This window comes from Nansenia antarctica (genome assembly GCF_963989245.1).
Source record: "Nansenia antarctica genome assembly, chromosome: 1".
Lineage (NCBI taxonomy): Eukaryota > Metazoa > Chordata > Actinopteri > Argentiniformes > Microstomatidae > Nansenia > Nansenia antarctica.
The window spans coordinates 109,550,614-109,565,613 of NC_137674.1; positions in this window are offsets into that span (position 1 = coordinate 109,550,614).

Here is a 15,000-nt window from a genome sequence, read left to right on the forward strand (position 1 = left end):
GCCTTCTCACGGTTAGCCTGTCTCTGGAGTGCAGCGCGGCCCAAAACCACACTGCCACGGAACATTAAATGTTGTCATTTGGGGATAGAGAGAGAGGACTATTGTAACACACTCTCGACAGGAAGCTGGTCTCTGCTCAGAGGTCCACACATGGTGCCTGAAGTAGTGGGAAGGATTTATATATAAATGTATTTATTTATTTATTTATATATATATATATATATATTTTTTTACCTTAAGCCTGATTAGAGAGTGTGGCTGGATGGGGGGCCAACCAGAGAAACCCGGAAAAAAAAATAGATTGAGTGAAAATTGGCGGAGGGAAGTTCATTAGCGTAATAAGATTGAGGAGACAGGGGAGTGGCCATGGGGGGATCGAGGGGGGGGGGGGGGGGGGGGGGGGGGGCTGCTGCTACGCTGCTCGGCTCCCAAAATGTAGCGGTGCGCTGGGGGGCGCTAATCTGGCAACGGCGCTCGCGAGGGGGGGGGGGGGGGGGGGGGGTTAGGGTGTACCTCTCGGCTCCCATCTGCGGAATGAGAAAAACCAAATTGAATTTTTTACGTACCCCCCCCGACTCTCTTTGCCTGCTTGTCCTGATTTAATTTGTTCGCCCCGTGCACGAGGCCGGGGTTATAATTGGGGGGAGATGTTGCAGTGGGACTGGGAAGGAAGGAAGGAAGGACACTTCTGTGTGTTGAGGTGTTCCATCCTAACCCCAGAAGCACCAGGGGCTCCGTGGAAAACACTCAACCTCCACCGCCTCAGAAGGAGAACAGGATGATCCAGGGCTGCTCTGGTTAGATGGGGGGGCTACAAGACTGGCCCCCCTCTCTCTCCTTCACCACCCTCCTCCACCACCCCCCCACCCCCTCTCTCTCTCTCCTTCACCACCCCCACCCCCACCCTCTCCCCTTCACCTACCTACAAACCTCCTCACCTAGGTTTTAGCCATGCCCTGGATTAGAGACTCTTAGTCCAGGGTGTGTTGAGACTAGAAGCAGCAACAGTGGTGGACTCCAACTGGAAATTTCAGTTTGACACGACGCACGAACCGCACGCTAGTGTAACACAGCAGAGCGGTTTCCCCAGGCCCAGGTGAAGCCAGATCCGAGAGTAAAAAAGCATCTTCAGTGAACGTTCTTCTATGTTTTTTTACCCGCCTGTGAACGGGACTTTGACTTTTAGATGTTGAAATGTTGTTTTAGTTGTCGTTTTGATACTGAAACAATACTATATATATATATTGTATATTGGTTTGTCATAAAGCCTCAGAATTATTAAATAATCAAGAATCAGGAAGAATCAATATTTAAAAATCTGAATTTCTTTGTTGTAGTACGGACCCTCTCCCCTCTCTGTAGTTTAGTTTAGTTTATTAGTTTATTATATCGAGGACAATCCAAATACATGAACCATATAAAATACAGTAAAAAAGGCAGCTTTAGCCTAGTCGGCTAATTTTCAGCTGAAGTCCCCGGCCAGTTGCAACATGGCATCCTGAAAAGTAACGTCATTAGTTAAAATAGAACATTTAAATATTCTAAGAACACGTGGCTGAGACAAGGTACCCCAACATCACACTTGACAAAAAACACACGTAAGCAAGCTGAGGTGGTTGAAGGGGCTACAACAAACACCACATATGGGGGCAGCGACATTTCAAGCACATAGAAGCCACAGGACAATTACAGGCCACACAACATTAAGCACTTACAAACAGCAATACATTAAACAAAACAAAACATACCAAAAAAGGCATTATGGGGATATGTATGATGTAGCCTCCACAGTACATAAACAAACACCCCACTCCAGCCCCATCCCTCCCCATCACCGCCCCGCCGAGCCTCCGAGTCGTAATCAATAGTTCTCAAACTGTCCGAAGCCTCATTAATGAAGAGAGGCGTAGGTGTTCGTCCAGCGGAATCAGCTCTTAACATAAACACCTCTCCCCCCCCCAGAGAAGTGTCCGTTCCTTCTGCCAAAAACCCTGACAGCTTAAAACAGGAGGCAAGCGCCAGCTCCTTTCCTTTGGGGGGCCTCCTCAAATTAGTTACAATTATCTGCTTGTAGAGCCCCGACGAGACACATTTGTTCACCGCCTCATTGACAATAAAAAGGACCCGTTCGGAGCGTGAGAGGCGAGGGGCGCAAATTGAATTCTCAGGTTTAATTGAGGAGTAGTGATGGATGAGGGGGTGCATCCGGGATAGGTGAGATGGATACCCTGGGAGATGGGAACAGACGTTTCTGAGACTGTTTCTTTTTTTTTCTTCCATTCGATACAAGAGGGGGGACGGGTTAGCGGGGAGCACGAAACAAAACGGGGATGGATTCATCATCGGGACGGGGAAAGGGGACGGGGTGATCTTCACGCTTGGTGGGTTGGTGGTCTGTATATGCTGCGTGTGTGTGTTGTGTGTGAGTGTGTGTGTGTGTGTGTGGGGGGGGGGGGGGTTAATGTGTGCATGTGTGGGTGTGTGTGTGTGTGTAAGTGGGTAATTCCTGCACCCGTGCGACTGATTCGTACCACCCCCACCGGCCCCCTCGTCCCCCACACACACACTCACACACACACACACACACACACACACACACACACACACACACACTCACACACACACACACACACGCATGCCCAATGGTTGCTGGTTGCTAGCAGTTGCTGTTATGCTGTGTATGTATGTTGTGTGCGTGCCGTAGGTGCAAGTCTCTCCACTACTAAACAGATCTTCGAGAAGACGTCCTGGTTTAAAGGTCATGTTGACGGTGAATCTGCGAGCGACGGAGAAAGTAAGTTAGTACTTTCCAGTCCAATCAGGGCTCACATTACTCCCCGGCCCACGGATGAGCAGACCTGATATTTAAGAGGATGTGGAGGAAGCGGGCGCTCTCGGGGAGGATAATTGGAGGACTACTGCATATTTAACCACTGATACCCGCTGCTAATGGCTGTGTGTTAGAGTTGGGTCAGTGAACCATTTTTTCATTTATTTATCATTTCGATTCATCAGTTATTTATTTTCTTTCTTTCTTTCTTTTTACCACACTCGGCGAGTGACGAGTCTTCGACAATCTTGTCCTCGGTAGACAATTTCTACCTCCACTGGCCTCCCCACTGATCATAACAGTGTGTAGAGGAGGGGTTGGTGTCCTGAGGGGGTGGGGGGGGAGGTTGGTACACTGAGGGGGGGGGGGGTGCTGTGAGGGAGATCCAGTGGATGACAAGTGGTTCCTTTTAAGAGTAGGCTAGCCGCTAGCCCCCTCCGGCTGATTATCATAATAAAGATTGACTTTCCGAGTGGCTAACACATAAAGTAGATCATCAAAAAGGGTCGTTTTTCAGTTTAGTCACGCTCCGCTCCGTCTCCCAACTTACATGAAAAAGAACTCCTTTTTTCAAATGACCGCTTTCCTACGCCAACGTGTCCGCGTTTATTGAACCGTGTTAATGTCATAGCAAAAACCAGCCACCCGAGGTTTAGAGTTTGGTATGCCAGCAATAAAAGTCGTCCAGTCCAACCCCCCCCCAACCCCCTCACCCGCCCACCCGCCGGGCCTGCCCTCTCCACTACCTACCCAACTTTCTCTCCTCCTCTCACCCTTCTTTTTCTCCCTCTCTCTCTCTCTGTTCATCAAACAAAACCTCCCCCAAATTGGACCTATCCCAGTCTTTCTGCTCCTGTATGCCGGAAGGCAAAGGTGCTCTAGATGAAGAAAAAAAATAATAATAAAAGAATGTGGAAATTAAATTCACACTTGATGAAACAAACAGATTCGGCGGCGGCGGCGTGTGTTTGTAATTAAACTACTCGTACATGTAAGGAAACTTTTCTCAGCTCTGAAATTGCTGAGATGAGAATGTGGTCCTGTCTAACTGGATTATGATGTAATTTATCACTTTACAAAACCACTATGTAGGGCTGCCAATGGCTACCCCACAAACAGGGGGCCAGACAGCGAGCCAGAACCCTATGGCAGACATTTCCCGGCACCGCAAAGCACGGTGGTGGTGGTGCGTTTCTTTTTTTTTTCTTTAAATTTTTGAAATAAATTAACTATTCCACCTAATAACCTTGCTCAAATTATTCAATCTCTCTCTCTCTCTCTCCCCCCCTCTCTCTCTCTCTCCCTCTCTCCCCCCCTCTCCCCTCCCCCCCCCCCCCTCTCCCTCCCCCCCCCCCCTCTCTTTCTCCTTACACTCACACCCGTTGCCAAAGGCAGCTAAATAATGCATAGTGTGATTCAATTACAATTTCCATTGTAAACGGGGATGATGTCAATTTGAAAACGAACTAGTTGGCAAAAAAAACAACAGCCTGAGTGACATTATTATTTCACGCAGAGCTCCAGGAGAGAGTCAAGGAGGAGAACACGTGTGACCTTATTTAACTTATTGTACTCAGCTGAACTGAAGGTACTTGACTTAACATTGTTGATTCCCCAATTATAACATAACAGCTGTGAAACAACTCATACAGATCGTTGTTTTAAAACAAAACTGTACTTGCATTCATTAAACGATCCCTTCAACACATTGTATACTCAATGTCTCTCTCCAACAGGAACAGGGGAGGCTGGTGGAGGTAGAAATCAGAGGACAGGGGAGGCTGGTGGAGGTAGAAATAGGAGGGGGGGATGAGCCTGTCCTCCGATGTCTACCCCCACCAGCCTCCCCTACGCTCTACCCCCACCACCCTCCCCTGTCCTCCGATGTCTACCTCCACCAGCCTCCCCTGTCCTCCTATGTCTACCTCCCCCAGCCTCCCCTGTCCTCCCATGTCTACCTCCACCAGCCTCCCCTGGCCTCTAATGTCTACCTCCACCAGCCTCCCCTGTCCCCTGTCCTCCCATGTCTACCCCCACCACCCTCCCTTGTCCTCCCTTGTCTACCTCCCCCAGCCTCCCCTGTCCTCCCATGTCTACCCCCACCAGCCTCCCCTGTCCTCCTATGTCTACCTCCCCCAGCCTCCCCTGTCCTCCCATGTCTACCTCCACCAGCCTCCCCTGTCCTCCCATATCTACCTCCCCCAGCCTCCCCTGTCCTCCCATGTCTACCTCCACCAGCCTCCCCTGTCCTCCCATGTCTACCTCCACCAGCCTCCCCTGTCCTCCCATGTCTACCTCCACCAGCCTCCCCTGTCCTCCCATGTCTACCCCCACCAGCCTCCCCTTGTCCTCCCATGTCTACCTCCACCAGCCTCCCCTGTCCTCCCATGTCTACCCCCACCAGCCTCCCCTTGTCCTCCCATGTCTACCCCCACCAGCCTCCCCTTGTCCTCCCATGTCTACCTCCACCAGCCTCCCCTGTCCTCCGATGTCTACCCCCCACCAGCCTCCCCTGTCCTCCCATGTCTACCCCCCACCAGCCTCCCCTCCTGCTGAGCTCCAACAGGGTTTTAACAACTTCTCGGGTGCTTACCCCCTCTCCTCTTTCACTCAAACACTCTTGTCAAACAGGCTTTGTCCTCTAATTTAGGCCAGTTGGCCTTCCAGCAGGCAACACAGGCCTGTGTATGATCCTGGTGGAGTGGATCTCTTTACAGCCTTACCCTGGCGGAAGATAAACAACACTCACTCTCATTATGTGGTCCTCACTAAAATGGCATCTTCACCGCATGAAATGGACCGCAGACAATGAGAGTAAGTGTCAATCAGAGAGAAGAAGAAGAAGAGAGAGGGAGAGAGGGAGAGAGAGAGAGAGAGAGGGAGAGAGAGGGAAAGAGAAAAACACACTCAACAATTCAACTCCGAAAAAACTTCAACTGGATTTAAATGTCTGAGTGGAACTCACTCAGTGGATTTTCTGTCATTGAAATGCAAACTGTTTTTTGCCCAGCAGTGTGGCCAAACCCTACTGGCTGAATTAACATTTTTGTTTGATTTTTTCCAACATCGAAATGGGCTTTTCCAGTCAACATTGCCAGGCTGCAAAAATGCATTTATTCATTTGATGTAATATTCATACAACTCATAATGTCTTTTTTTTTTTCAGTCAGATTGGGGGTTTTGTGTGTGAGGGAATCTGATGGGTTTGGAGATTAGGTCCATCACTGAAAGTTGGCAGTTTTTGCCATAATGGAAACCTAACAATGGATACTGTGTGTGCATTGTGGCACCGATGGTAGTCAGTCAGTAGCAGAGAGAGAGAGAGAGACTAACCATCCAAAAGACATTCCCCTTCAACATGAGTCACATAGGATGTAAGGTTGACCACACCGTACATATGACAACACTGCACCTCAGTGATTATACATTGACTTACTTGCAATGTTACTAGCACACTGATTATGTTGGTAACGTTAATACGAAGTCCATAATAGTTCCATATGCATATTGATTCATATGGTATACAGTGTTTCCTCTATATGCATTTATTGGTGGCGGGCCGCCACGAATGAATTTCCTCCGCCACAAATTGATTCAGTGCACAAAAAAATAAAAATAAAATAAAAAATAATCCACCTCTGAACATTTTTGCTGATTAAAATATATCTGATCCTAGATCAGCGCTATAATGGATGTTGACTATAAGTGCACCTAAATCCACGCCCATCTCTCTCTAACCGCTGATCCAAAATCAGATTAATGACATTACACATTCAGTTGACGACGATTAATTTAAAAATTCCTGGAGGAAACACTGATCTATGATGTCATATAGAATTCATCTATGATGTCATATAGAATGCATCTATGATGTCATATAGAATGCATCTATGGTGTTATATAGAATGCATCTATGATGTCATATAGAATGCATCTATGATGTCATATAGAATTCATCTATGATGTAATATAGAATGCATCTATGATGTCATATAGAATGCATCTATGATGTCATATATAATGCATATATGATGTCATATAGAATTCATCTATGATGTCATATAGAATGCATCTATGATGTCATATAGAATTCATCTATGATGTCATATAGAATGCATCTATGATGTCATTTAGAATGCATCTATGATGTCATATAGAATGCATCTATGATGTCATATAGAATTCATCTATGATGTAATATAGAATGCATCTATGATGTCATATAGAATGCATCTATGATGTCATATATAATGCATATATGATGTCATATAGAATTCATCTATGATGTCATATAGAATGCATCTATGATGTCATATAGAATTCATCTATGATGTCATATAGAATGCATCTATGATGTCATATAGAATGCATCTATGATGTCATATAGAATGCATCTATGATGTCATTTAGAATGCATCTATGATGTCATATAGAATGCATCTATGATGTCATATAGAATGCATCTATGATGTCATATAGAATGCATCTATGATGTCATATAGAATGCATTTATGATGTCATATAGAATGCATCTATGATGTCATATAGAATGCATCTATGATGTCATATAGAATGCATCTATGATGTCATATAGAATTCATCTATGATGTCATATAGAATGCATCTTGATATATTTGGACACTGGTTATGGCCAAAAGTTTTCTGAATTCCCACAATACCGTGTGCATTGTGGTAGTCGGTTAGGATCAGAGAGAGAGAGACTAACCATCCAAAAAGTCTCTTCAACATGAGTCACACAGGATGTAAGGTTGACCACACCGTACATATGACAACACTGCACCTCAGTGATTATACATTGAGTATTTGCGATGTTAGCTAGCACACTGATTATGTTCATATGGTATATTGATATATTTGGATACTGGCTATGGCCAAAGGTTTCCCGAATTCCCACAATGCTGTTGTGCATTGTGGCACCGATGGTAGTCGGTCAGGAGCAGAGAGAGAGAGAGAGAGAGAGAGAGAGAGAGAGAGAGAGAGAGAGAGAGAGAGACCCACATGAGTCACACAGGATGTAAGGTTGGACCAAGTGGTCATCACTTCCTGTCACATCTGGCATCCCACCATTTTAGGGCCGTTCTCCCCACGGCACAGCCCGGCCTTGTAAACCTCCGGGTCCGTTCGTACCTATCTGTCAACGGCTAACAGCCTCTGACCAGAGGTGCATACATACCCAACCGACACTTTACCCCCCCCACTGTTCATAGACGTCACCCCCCCGCCGCCCCCCCCCTCCCCCCGTTCCCCTCTCTTTCTCCACCACTTCCTCAGAAGGGTTTTTCTTTCATGCTAATTATAGTGAAAAATTGGTCTGTGCCATACAATGCAGGAGGGATTATTTTATCTTTCTGCCCTTTTGTATTCATCCATTCTTTTTTAAATATTTTTTTCTGGATGACTTCATTTCTTTAAGATGATGAATGTGAAACGCACCAGCCCGCTAATTTCATTCTGAATGTCCTTAATCATAACAATTCTGTACTTTTTTTCCCCCTGTTCTTTTGGGTTTTAAAACATGTTTGCTTTTATCAAATAAAAAAAAGCCCGGTTTGAAGTTACACAGTGTGCTATTTAATGCTTAACGCCGGAGTAAAGAAGTCAGGATAGCATATTCATGGAATTAATTAGGGAAAAAACAAACATAATTACATGTTTCAATTAATGTGCAGGTATTACTGAATATCTTCCACGCTTGCTTGCGTTCCCTGTTTCCAGCCAATTTGCATTTCAAACACTTGTGCCTTTCACAACTTGTCACAATCCCAGTTAACGATTTAATCCGACAATACTGCCCCCTGAGTCACAAAAGCCTCTTTGTGTATAAAGCTCGCCTGCTAATGGCCGACCCTGGACAGGGGAGGAAGTGATGAAATCGGCAGGCTAGAGAGGATGTGAGGGTCTGTCTTATCTGCTAAGAGTCACGCCGGACTGACCGCCATCAAAGCATGGGAGTGTGTGTGTGGGGTGTGGGGGTCTGAGAGGGGGTGTTGAGGTGAGGAGGGGGAGGTTTGAGGTGAGGAGGGGGGGTGGGGGTCTGGGGGGAATGGAGGTTTGAGATGAGGAGGGGGGGTGGGGGTCTGGGGGGGAGGGGTGAAGGTTTGAGGTGGAGGACAGGGGACAGGGTTGCGGTGGGCTGTACGTCTGGGGGAAGGATGTAGTTTTGAGGGTTGGGGGGGAGGGGGGTCTGGGGGGAGGATTTAGGTTTGAGGTGTGTGTGGGGGTCTGGGGTGGGGTTGAGGTGGGGAGGGGGTCTGCCCAAAAGGCGTGTGAGTTAACACAGTGTTCTAGAGTACCTGTGAATAACACCATTGTCCCGTCCCCGTCCCCCGTCCCCTGTGGCCCACACTCACACACACACACACACACGCATGCACAAACACACTCACACACACACTCACACACGCACACTCACACTCACACTGACACTGACACTGACACTGACACTCACATACTCACACACACACACACACACACTCACACACACACTCACACACGCACACTCACACTCACACTCACACTGACACTGACACTGACACCCACACACACACACACACACACACACACACACGCACACACACACACACGGACACACGGACACACACACACACATTAGGCTGTTCCTTAAAACCAGGGATCGTAAAGACATCTTCATCTTCTTTAGGAAAGAAAGGTCAAGGTTCAGGAACAATACGATATAAGGATTTAACTGAAACAGAAACTCATCTATTCTCTTCTCTTCTTAGAGAAACAGTCTAAGAGTAAAGAAATGGAGATCACCGTATCTGTTTGAGATGACGTTAATAGCCCGTGGACGTGTTTGAACTCTGGGAGGAGTTCATGGAGAGATGCTTAATAAAACACAAACTTTCCGAAATAAGTTCTCTCTGCCAGTGCAGAATGGGACACTAGCTCCTTCCATTGTATCAATCTAATTAAAAGGGGATCTCTGCAGCTCATTTGGTCTACTTACCCAGAGAACATTGGTACCATTTGTCTCTGTGTGTGGAGTTTAAAGGTAGCTACTAAAAGTGCAATGAATAGACGTGTCGAAGGACAACCAGCTAGCTCTCCCTGACATCAAACAGTCACACTGCACTCTGTCAGGTAACTCAAGCTTCAAGTTTCAAGTTTCAAGTTTCAAGTTTCAAGTTTCAAGTTGATGTTTATTGTCACATGACAGTAGTAGTCAAGTGTAAGAGAGTAAAATTCTTAGGCTTCGGTTGATGCCATTGCAGCACAAGACATAAGACAATAATAATTCAAGATAAAATAAATAAATAGGCGTAATACAAGATAAAGGTGACTATAGTACAGGTACGACAAGATACACTAGTGGTGCAACTAGTGATAATAGATAGTTCAGTAGTAAAGTGGCTGTGAACTTATGGTTTAGGTAGTCCGCATACATGGGGTGTGCTTGGGGAAGATAGTGAATTGTCTACAGTGGGCATGTTCACGAGCCTGATGGCCTGGGGGAAGTAGCTGTTGGTTAGCCTCTGAGTTTTGGGCCTGAGGCTCCGGAAGAGGCCTCGCCTTTTGGACGGCATTGGTTCGAACAGGCTGTGTTATCAAGTGTGGGGTTGCTGGGATCTTTGACGATCCTCCGGGCTTTGTCGTATATATCCTGGATGGAGGGAAGCTCACATCCACTGATGCGCTCGGCTGTTCGCACCACCCCTCCGTAACGCTCTGCGGTTGAGGGCAGTGCAGCTGCCATTGCACTATTCACCATCGCACTATTCTTGTAAATATTTTCCCATCTCTATCATCATTATTTATTATTATTATTCACTCATGTTTTTGTCTGTTTTTGTCCTCGCATTTGTTTATTGTTATGAAACCCATCAGACCAAAACAAATTCCTTGTGTGTGAGAACCTTACTTGGCGATAAATCTGATAATCATTCGGATTCTGATTCTCATCCCGATCCTCCTCTCCGAAGCCGGGGAAACAATTCCATCACCCTGGTTGTGACAGGACGCTAACAGACTTCTTGGCTGTCACAACTTGTTGTTGTTCGAGTTGTTTAGGATCTCTCTGTCCCCTGCTGGGAATCTATCTGTAGTGTTTTTACTAACAACTGTGAGAAAGCCTTGGATTACCCCCTCTCTCTTGGATCTTTTTACGGCCCCCACAAGTCCTTCTCCCCCCCCCCTTAAAAGTACTTTTCTCCCTGGCCCTCAACTGGTAATTCGGCCTTAAATGCGTTGCTGTCTGTTGGGCTCTTGGCAGTTAAATCTCATTGATTAAGTCTTTGCTCTCTAGTTGCTGTTTGTTCTGCTGGCGCGACTTGTGTTTTGGAAGTGTTTTCTGGCGGTGGGTCCTAGCGCTGGCTGCGTTCACGTCTGTGGTCGGGCCTCTGGCTTGCTGGGGTATACCGCCCGTGGTGGTTTTTATGAACGGTGAGAGCTCATCATAGTACACTTGATAACTTAGCTGCTACTTCTTTGGTCCTATTTACATTCTGTAAGTAGTAATAATAAGAGGTGATGTTAATCTAGACGGGTCGTCTCCCACCTCGGATCAAATCAGATACAAATCAGGTAGGTAAAACACCTGGCTTACAACTTTCACACTTAATCTCAAAACCAACACGGCCTAACTTCCTAAGAACCCAGATAAACCCACCCTGCCTAGATATCATTCTAACGAATATGTCGTATAAATATTTATCCAGGGGTGCTTTTTCAAATGACATCAGTGATATCACCGTCCGATAGCTTGTATGAGGAGATTAAAGGTCTAAACAAATCTGCTCCACACTTCATTACAAAAATATATTTTAAAAATTTTTCGGCAAGCAAGGTTTTTTTCATATGATCTCGATTGGCCGAATCTTTCCCTTATCAGCAGCATATTTGACCCATACTTGACCCTGATTTGGCTCTTCAACATTTGTCCTCAATATTTATTTCATCTCTGGCAGACCAACACACCCCCCACGTCTCAGAATGAATAGGTCTAATGCTTGGCATTCCACAGGACTTCCAACCCTAACCCTAACACTTCAGTTGAGCCAAAGCTAAGAAACATGGACTGCAGCTGAATGGCAGACTTCCAGACGACGGAGAAATAGATGCACCTCATCAACTAAGAAAGCTAAATCAAGCTACTTCCCTAAGTGCTGTCTCGGATTCTGCCGGTGATCCTAGACAAATTGTTTTCCGAAAATGATTTGGGAAAACAACGGATGCCCTGGAGTGTGGAAATTCCTTTTTCATCCCTAACCTAAAGAATCTGTGTCAGACTCTGTCCTCATTACACAGAAAATGTAGATAAATAATGCCTTTAATCAGCATTTTATCATCGCAGCAGGCTTTTTTATTAGAGAGAAATGTCGGTTTGGCTGAACCCTGTCGAGATAGTCCACCCCTCTCCCATCTCCCAGAACACACTTGGCTCGACGTGAGATGAGTCAAACCCCGGCGAATCTTTGTTTTCATTTCAACAACAATTTTCGACTTGCGGTTGTACTAGAGATGCCCTGCTTAAAATGGACGTAAACAAATCTAGTGGGGGGATGTAGAATCTGCCTTCATCTGCATATCAATGGTCACTGGGGTCCATCGTTCCCACCGATGAATTCTCCAGCAGTTGTTTACCCAAAACAAGTGTTTTGAAGTAGACTGAAATAAGTATGGGGGGGGGGGACATGGGGGGACAGTGACATATGCTATGGCTGTGCTATGGAGAAGCCCTGACTGACCGAAATACTGTACTGTACATAGCTGTACATAGCTCAGCCTCGTCATAAATCTCTCAGAAGGCCTACTCATGTAACGGCTCTCTGACGTAACCGCGGGTGACAAGATGAGTGTGGGAAACACTAATGAGAGAGAGGAGAGAGAGAGAGAGAGAGAGAGAGACGGAGACAGAGAGAGAGAGAGAGACAGAGAGAGAGAGAGGGAGAGAGAGAGAGAGAGAGAGAGGGAGAGGTATGTGTGTGTGTGTGAGAGAGAGAGAGAGGGAGAGAGAGAGAGAGTGAGAGAGGGAGGGAGAGAGAGGGGGGAGAGAGAGAGAGAGAGGTATGTGTGTGTGTGTGTGTGTGTGTCTGAGAGAGAGAGAGAGAGAGAGAGAGAGAGAGAGAGAGGGAGGGAGAGAGAGAGGTATGTGTGTGTGTGTGAGAGAGACAGAGAGAAAGAGAGGGAGAGAGAGAGAGAGTGAGAGAGGGAGGGAGAGAGAGAGAGAGAAAGAGAGAGATATATGTGTGTGTGTCAGAGAGAGAGAGAGAGAGAGAGAGAGAGAGAGAGAGAGAGAGAGAGAGAGAGAGAGAGAGAGAGAGAGAGAGGAGAGAGAGAGAGGTATGTGTGTGCCTGGCCTGCTCTATCTTAAGTGCACTTCATCAGACACTTTTGCCTCCCATTCAGGCGTCCCTCTCCGTATGCACCGTGGCGTGGTTGGGCTCCTGGATAATTTAAAGGGAAAGTTATAATTATTTATATAGGTTTAAAGGGAAGGTTATAATTATTACAGGACATCAACCTACTTGGCTCAGTAAGACTCATGTGAGTAGAATAGAGAGAGTAGAGAGAGAGAGAGAGAGTAGGGAGAGAGAGAGAGAGAGAGAAAGAGAGAGTACAGAGAGAGAGGGAGAGAGAGAGAGACAGTAGAGAGAGTAGAGAGAGAGTAGAGAGAGAGAGAGAGTAGGGAGAGAGAGAGTAAAGAGAGAGTAGGGAGAGAGAGAGAGAGAGAAAGAGAGAGTACAGAGAGAGAGGGAGAGAGAGAGAGACAGTAGAGAGAGTAGAGAGAGAGAGTAGAGAGAGAGAGAGAGAGAGTGGGAGAGAGAGACAGAGAGAGAGAGAGAGTAGAGAGAGATAGATAGAGAGAGAGAGAGAGGGGGAGAGAGTATGCGTGTTGGAAGCCTTGGCGTGGAGCGTGGTGAGAAAGCTGCACTTGTCTTTGATGTCAGAGGAACATCGACCTGCATCTCCATGGTGATGTTTTATTCAACAGGATACACACACACACACAAACACACACACACACACACACACACACACGGGCCTTTGGTGGCTCCGCTCCATTCTTGTCGCCTGTCAATGGGAAATGGATTCATAATGAACCACGACTAGATACTGTAAAGTGTGTGTGTGTGTGTGTGAGTGTGTCTCTTTGTGTTTTTTCTCTTTCCTCTGGACAAAAAAAAAGGAATTAAAGGCAAAAACCCTGCAGTGAATTAAAGGGAAAGTCGTCCGACATCCTACTAGTTGAGAAGAACTGTTCCTGCCTGCCCACACGACTGGAGCAGAATCCAGTCCTTTCGCTCTCCTGAAATGTCGTTTTGTTCCTCTCTACGTCCACATTGCTGTGTCTTAGGAGGTAGAGCCGCCGTCCGGCTGGCCACATGTCGAAGTGTCCTTGCGCAAGACACCAAATGAACCCCAAATTGCTCCCTGTGAGCGGGCTGGCCAGCGCCTTGCATGGTAGCTTGCCGCCATTGGTGTGTGAACTGTGAATGTGTGTGTGAACGGGTGAACGAGAGGCCGTTGTAAAGCGCTTCGGATAAAGGCGCTATATAAGGACAGTCTGTTTACCATTTACCATTCATTGTTATGAAACAACACGACATGTTCGATTACGACGCAACAAGTGAAGAGAGAGAGACCCTGAGAGAGAGAGAGACCCCCGAGACCCCGACCCTCGTCACGCAACATCAGAGCTTGACCGTTAGTCCTACCCACCTGCGAGACGCCCAGACCCCCAGACTCCCCTGACCTCTTTTGGAAATGGACTTGACCCACCCCCTTTGACCTCTCCGTCGACCCCCCCCCCCCACAGCCACCAATCATGCGGTGGGGCTCAGTCAAGTGGTGACCCCGGTCGACCCTGTTGGCAAACGGGGTCGGCGGTTGGGGTGTCTGGGAGGTCAGTCAGGAGCTACTGAGTTTACACACCCTTAACACCCTTAACACTCAATCCACTGAGTGAAGCGGAGCGTGGGTAATCATTACTGATGTGGGTTTAGCAGCGCCCGACGGTGGGGGGGACGACGACTATAAGAAACACACCGCTTCATTAGACAGGCGACTCCCCCCCCCCCCGACAGATCTCTCTGTGTCTAAACCGAAGCTGCTATCCAGGAGAGAAACAGAGGAGGTTGTCATTATCGTCAACGATCATTGGAGCTCGAGGATGATCTGTTTATTTT